Source organism: Sceloporus occidentalis, unplaced genomic scaffold (genome assembly GCF_023333645.1).
Source record: "Sceloporus occidentalis isolate IW3139 unplaced genomic scaffold, rSceOcc1.0.p SCAF_68, whole genome shotgun sequence".
Classification (NCBI taxonomy): domain Eukaryota; kingdom Metazoa; phylum Chordata; class Lepidosauria; order Squamata; family Phrynosomatidae; genus Sceloporus; species Sceloporus occidentalis.
In genome coordinates this window covers 2,969,812-2,976,416 of record NW_028317048.1, presented here as the reverse complement: position 1 = coordinate 2,976,416, position 6,605 = coordinate 2,969,812, and positions in this window count along the sequence as shown.

Sequence of the window (6,605 nt, the reverse complement as noted above, 5' to 3'; positions counted from 1 at the left end):
TATCGCTACGCCCCGGTTAATGAACTCCTCCGTGCCATTTATCCCCTCGCAGGCCCGTTTAGCGTTGAGTGGGCTTCATTTGCACATTTACGCCAATGGTTATGTCACGTCTTGCGTTTGAATATGCATCAGACCATGTAGCGTTCCCTATAGTGATGCATTCTGTTTACCGTTCTCCCGACCTGATATCATCCAGACAGTTACTTATTAACGCGAATAAACGTTAGAATACGACTTACCTTTTATAACATAAAATAAAAGACACGTGCAGCTTCCGTTGGGTTATCATTGACCGGAAGGGTCATCGGTGGCAAGCTGGCGACCTCAGCGTCTAGGCCTCTGCCTCCTCAGTAAAGGGCTTCCCGGTTATTAATAACATGGGACCCAGCTGATATACATTGTTACCGGGTGGTGTGTATTACCTGGCAACTTTATTACTAAATAAGACTACCGGCCCTGTCACCATAACTGCCGCTGCTGGTTTTTTTTGTTTTCAGTCCTTAAAGTGACGCCCTTTAACCAGTAGTGGAATTCAAATTTCCCAGCTTTCTTACTAAAAAATAAAAAAAACACACACCCCCCAGAGACGCAGGCAGTCACACACACACACACACACACACACACACACGCAGTCACACACACACAGACACACACACGCAGTCACACACACACACAGAGACTCAGGCAGTCACACACACACACAGAGACTCAGGCAGTCACACACACAGAGACTCAGGCAGTCACACACACACACACAGAGACACACACACACAGAGAATCAGGCAGTTACACACACAGTCACACACACACAGAGACTCAGGCAGTCACACACACACAGAAGACTCAGGCAGCCTCACACACACACAGAGACTCAGGCAGCCTCACACACACACACACACACACACACACAGAGACTCAGGCAGCCTCACACACACACACACACACACACACACAGAGACTCAGGCAGCCTCACACACACACACACACACACAGAGACTCAGGCAGCCTCACACACACACACAGAGACTCTAATGCTAATTACCATTATATTAATAACAAATATATATTTATAATATATACCATTTATACATTTAACATTAATTATAAATGTTCATTTTAATAATAATAAAGAAAAAAAAACATAAGCAAATTATTACCAGAGTAATACCAGAGTCACATAACAAAAAAATCACCACTGCATACTTTTAATTACCATTAATTAATGCTAAATACCATTGGCTTGAAGAAAAAATGCACAAGTGGAACGGTAAAACAGTATTTTATCTAATGAGCAGGAACACATGTATTTTAACATTTTTGGTATCTATTATGCAGCATAGTCAAATAGCCAATAGCCATTTTAAGGTCCCCTCTTAATTCATAATCCACTTTACTTATAGATATTCCCCCTGTTCCCCTGATATGACACTCTGCTCCCCTGATATGACACTCTGCTCCCCTGATATGACACTTCTTCCTGATATGCTTTTTGCCCCCCCCCCAGATATGCCAATCTGGCCCCCCCGGGGAAGGTCTGCGCAATGCGTGTAGACAACCTCTGCTGCTGCTCGTCACATCTGCCGTGTGATAGCTGTGTTAAAAATGGCAGATGATAAAATGTAGGAAACATTTAGTTAAACAGAAACATATGATACAGACGGGTCTGCTTGCCTGCAACAGCAGCGGGTAACTGATACAGCAGATATAGTAATAGCTGGAAGTAATGACGTCCAGAAGGATCTTGTTTCTTTCCTTGTTGATTCTGAGGATGTAGGTGGACAATGTTTTCATCTTTTCTACTGTCCTATATAGCCAAGTGTTTAAGCAGGACGTTGTCCTAGGCCTGACCAAGAGTAGTGCCCCAAGACGCCCCTCAGGATTGTTATTGTTTCATATAGCACTATCGTATTCTGTAGCGCTGTACAATGGAATCTACCTCTTCTTGTTATTGGGCTTCTAAAAAGGGTCCCCAACTGGCCCATTGAGCTTTGGTGCACTGGGCCGATTAATTACCCGAAATGTGAAAGAGTGGCTACTACCCCCTGAAGTCTAGGCCAGAATATGCAGCCGGTCCAATAGGTAAAATACCTCAACAAATACACATATCCATGTCATGCAAGAACATAACCAGAATTCCGGACTTAAGTTCATTCGATGTAAATGACATCCAGACAGGCATAGCGAGTAAATATATAATCGTATAATATATAATATAGCAATAATTGTAATCCAAAGTAGCACTTGCGAATTGACATAATACAATTTATAGATTAGTAAGCAGAAGGAAAATTGTTCTAAAACTTCCGTATTTCTATGCACATTTTGTAATCGACTCTGTAAATATTATTATTCAATTAATCAAAATAGAAAATATTACCGTGGCAACTCACCGAAATGAAACCTTAGCATGGCAATTATGCGTCAATTAAGTTATCAGGCAGCCACCTGCCTTAAAGTACCAGGGCCGCCTCATCATCGCCAGTCCGGTCCTCGCACTTTAAGAAAGGTGGCTGCCTGATGACTTAACTGATTCATAATTGCGACACTAAAGTTTACACAGTAATTATTTCTATTTTGATTAGTTGATTTAATAATAATCTTACTATTTACAGAGGCTGTGTCCGCAGATTACCTTTTTATCAAGGCGCACACTGCAGTAGATAGAGTGAGTATTGGACTCGGGGCCATCTTTAATGCGGGGCAAAGATAGCACAGACATGAAGTTTGAGGACAAAGATGGCAAGTCCTATGCATCCAATCTGGGTGCTGGGCAGGTCCTGTGGTTGCAGTCTGGGCCCTGGGACAAGTCCTATGTGTACAATCTTGGTGCCAGGGTTGGCCTTTGGTGTGTGTGTGTGTGTGTGTAACCTATGATCTAGGTCTGGGATCTAGGGTTTCCATGCATTATTCATTTGATCTGTATAGTTGATGCTGCATTTGCTGGTTGATCTATACCTGCAAGGCTGGCTTTGTGTGTTATTTTGTTTCTCTGTACATGCAATGCTATGTTTCATATGTAATTTATTAATGCCTGCAAATGTATGGTTTGTATGTCTTATTCAGTAGGAAAAACAAGGTGCGGCACAGTGAATGGGGAGACAAACTGACTCTGAGGGTGATGACAGGGGATGGGGCATCATGGAGTGGCCTGCACAGGGTGCCTGAACACCAAAATCTCACTCATTTCCGGTCACTCACCAGACCCACACTATTCATAGATGCAGTATTGCGCTCCTGCCCTGCCCTCTGCGCTTGTGGCACGAGGACATCTCATGCGGAGTCACATTAGCGTTAGAAAAAGGGAAGACCACACTAACTTTGACAGTCTCCTCCTAATCTGTAGAGTCAGTACTTTTTCTTTGGCGTTAGAGTGGAGGGCATGATTGTATGCCAGGGAGTGGGGGGCAGCAAATGCTTGCCCAGGGTCCAAACAATATTAAAGGAAACCCTGACGGCACCAAAGCTGCCTGCTTATTACCATCTAAAACCAAATTCTTGCATGCAAGTTTCTTAATTCATATTTTGTACTTTTTCTTATTCATCTCTTTTCCCTCTTGTAGCCTTCCTGCATCATAACAGCTAGACTGCTTACAACCATCTCAAACCAAGTTCTAACCCACCGTCCTCCCTCAACCCCTCTGTTCATTTTATTTATACATCCTCTTCTGCATCCTGAAACCACTTAGCCCTAATTTCTACTACTAGAGAGCTACTAGTCCCTTTTTTCACCCCTCTTCTTGTTTCAATTACCCATACTATTCTTTTAGATTTTAAGCCCCCCATTCCTGCCAGGAACTTTGTATGATAGTACCATAAGACTAGGCTCACGGGCACGGTTCTCAACTCCTGATGTATCTGTATGTATTAATGTATATTTGTTAAGTGTGTTAACTGCCCCATTTAAATTGTACAGCGCTGCATAATTTGTTGCCACTTAATAAATAATGCGGTAATAACACACATATATATTTATATATACACACACATACACACACTAGACTTGTGAATTCATATTTGGGAGGACATGAAGCCATTGGTTTTCCTAGGCCAAGTTGCTCCAAGGTATACCTTGTCCTGCCCTTTGCCAGGGGGACTCAAATCTCTATTGCTCCCAGGCCAAGTTGCTCAGAGCGTTTGCCAGAGTCTGAGACAACTGCTCTGAGCAACTTGGCCTTGGAGGAGTGGGGATTTGATCCTGGCACTAAAGCTGCTGCTTACTGTCTGTTACCATGTTAACCCTGTATTAACCCCTGCTTAAAAAACCCAGCAGAAAACAAAGAGAAAACCAAACAAAAAAACTTACACAAATGTTCGCCAAAACCAACACAGGAATGGCTGAATATTCGTGGAATATGAAGATTTTTTTTCACGAAGGCAAACACGCCAGTGCCCAAGTCTAATATATACACACAAACATACACCACTTGGATATGGTGGGGCAAAAAAAAAAAAAAGAAAACTTGGTAAAGGGAAAAGGACGCAGAATAACAAGTACATGGCACAGTAGCATCATAGTATTACTAACAAAATAAAAGGTTTAAAACATGAAAAACCCAAAAGCATGGTAACGTATTCAAGTCTTAATTGGTGAAAACCCACTTCAAAGAACATTGGCTTCTGCCAACTTCAAATTGACACATTTTCAGCCAGCAGGTCCGTTATTTAACTTTGATGTGGTTAATTTGAAGAAGCAGTGATACCGTCCCGGCAAGAGGAATAGAAATAGGTCAAAACTCTATTAGTTAACCACAACAAAGAGTAAAACAAAATTCAACTTTTTAACTTTTAGCTTTCCAACACAGATACACATTAAATCATTAAAATAATTCAAGGGGAACATCCACCAAACACGTTATTACTAGTGTCATATAAAAATACGTTTTCAATTAGTGTGCCGTTTTCCTTTTGCTTGCATAAGGCATGTTAGCCATTTGTGTGTTCTAGCTCTGTTATCTTAGGCCACTATATGAGGCGAGCACCATGACGCCTTACTTTCGCCTTGTGCTGCACACTAACACTCACTAATATGCCTTTTGACCCCCTATGTGCCACTCTGCCTCAAGAAATGCCTTATACCCCTATATGCCACTCTGGCGTTTAGGGGGTTAAAAGGCATATTATGGGGCAGAGTGGCATATAGGGAGGTAAAAGGCATTTCAGGAGGCAGAGTGGCATTAAAGGGGTTAAAAGGCATTTCACAGAGCACTCTGCTTCCAGAAATGCCTTACACCCCCCCCATTTAACACTCCCCCTCCCTCCTCCAAACTTACCGGTGCTTCTGAGTTGGGGGGGGCGCATAACACAGGGGGATCCAGGTCCCCTGCGTCTGAGCCCCCGGTGCTTAGTCCGGGCAGCATTAACAGCATGTAGATCCGCACGCGAATCGCGTAGAGCTCTACACTCTGCCCGGACTAAGCACCGGGGACTCAGAAGCACCGGTAAGTTGGGGGGCATAACACAGGAGGATCCAGGTCCCCTGCATCGCTGCGGGGGATCTGGATCTTAGTCTCATAATCAGACCTATTTGAGGTCTGATTATAAGACGACCCTGATTATAAGATGAGGGGTATTTTTCAGAGCATTTGCTCTTGAAAAAACCTCGTCTTATAATCGAGCAAATACGGTATTTTACATGTTCATGTTTTATTTGTGTTGACATGGAAAAAATAGTTGTGTGCGAGAAAAGAGGGGTCATTTTTGTATAGGTGCTCCAGAGCCCCAAGCTCTTGAATCTGGTGTTATCTACATCATACTTTCTACACGCACAAAAAAAGTTTGTCCAATGAATAAAATTGAATTTTTTCTATAAAAATGCTTTTTATACAGAAAGATTGTCCTCACGCTGAGTTGGTCCAACTTTATAGAAAAAATGTGGTAACGGCAGTTGAACCTGCTTGGGCGACTTTATGTTTGCTAACATAACATTACTCTCTTGTACTGATGTTCTACTAGCACTTGAAAAAGTACACATAGAACGTCAAGAAGAATCATTTTATAGCTGATCATTGGAGACTTTCTTTTCTTGAGGATTGACACCTTTGGCATCACTAAATTATCAAACTGCTATGTGTACACTATCTTTAGGGACACAAATATGTCTTAAAGCTGCTTTTTTCCCCACATATTCTCCTGAATGTAACCTTTTATAACTGAAGACAGTGTTAGAAAAATCATTCCTAGTTCAGTTCAATGTCCAGACCCTCCCGAGAAATCATTCTTTAATTTAAATAAGATGACAGCAGAAGCAGAAGACTGGAGCTCTGTGCCAAGGCAAGTATGGGGATGTGAACATTATTTTATTTAGCATGTTCTTGTCATAGAGAAAAATAGCTATATATATATACCGTATGTGCTCGATTATAAGACGACCCTGATTATAAGACGACCCCCCAAAATCTGAATATTAACTTAGGAAAAAAGAAAAAGCCTGAATATAAGACGACCCTAAAGGAAAAAAGTTTTACCAGTAAATGTTAATTCATGTAAACTATTTTTTTTAATAAAAGCTATGATTGAGAAAAATATTTTTTTTGTTTTTATTTCTCGTATTTTCCAGCCTGTCCCCCAGTTACGCACATCTGCCCCCAGGCTTGCCACACCAATAT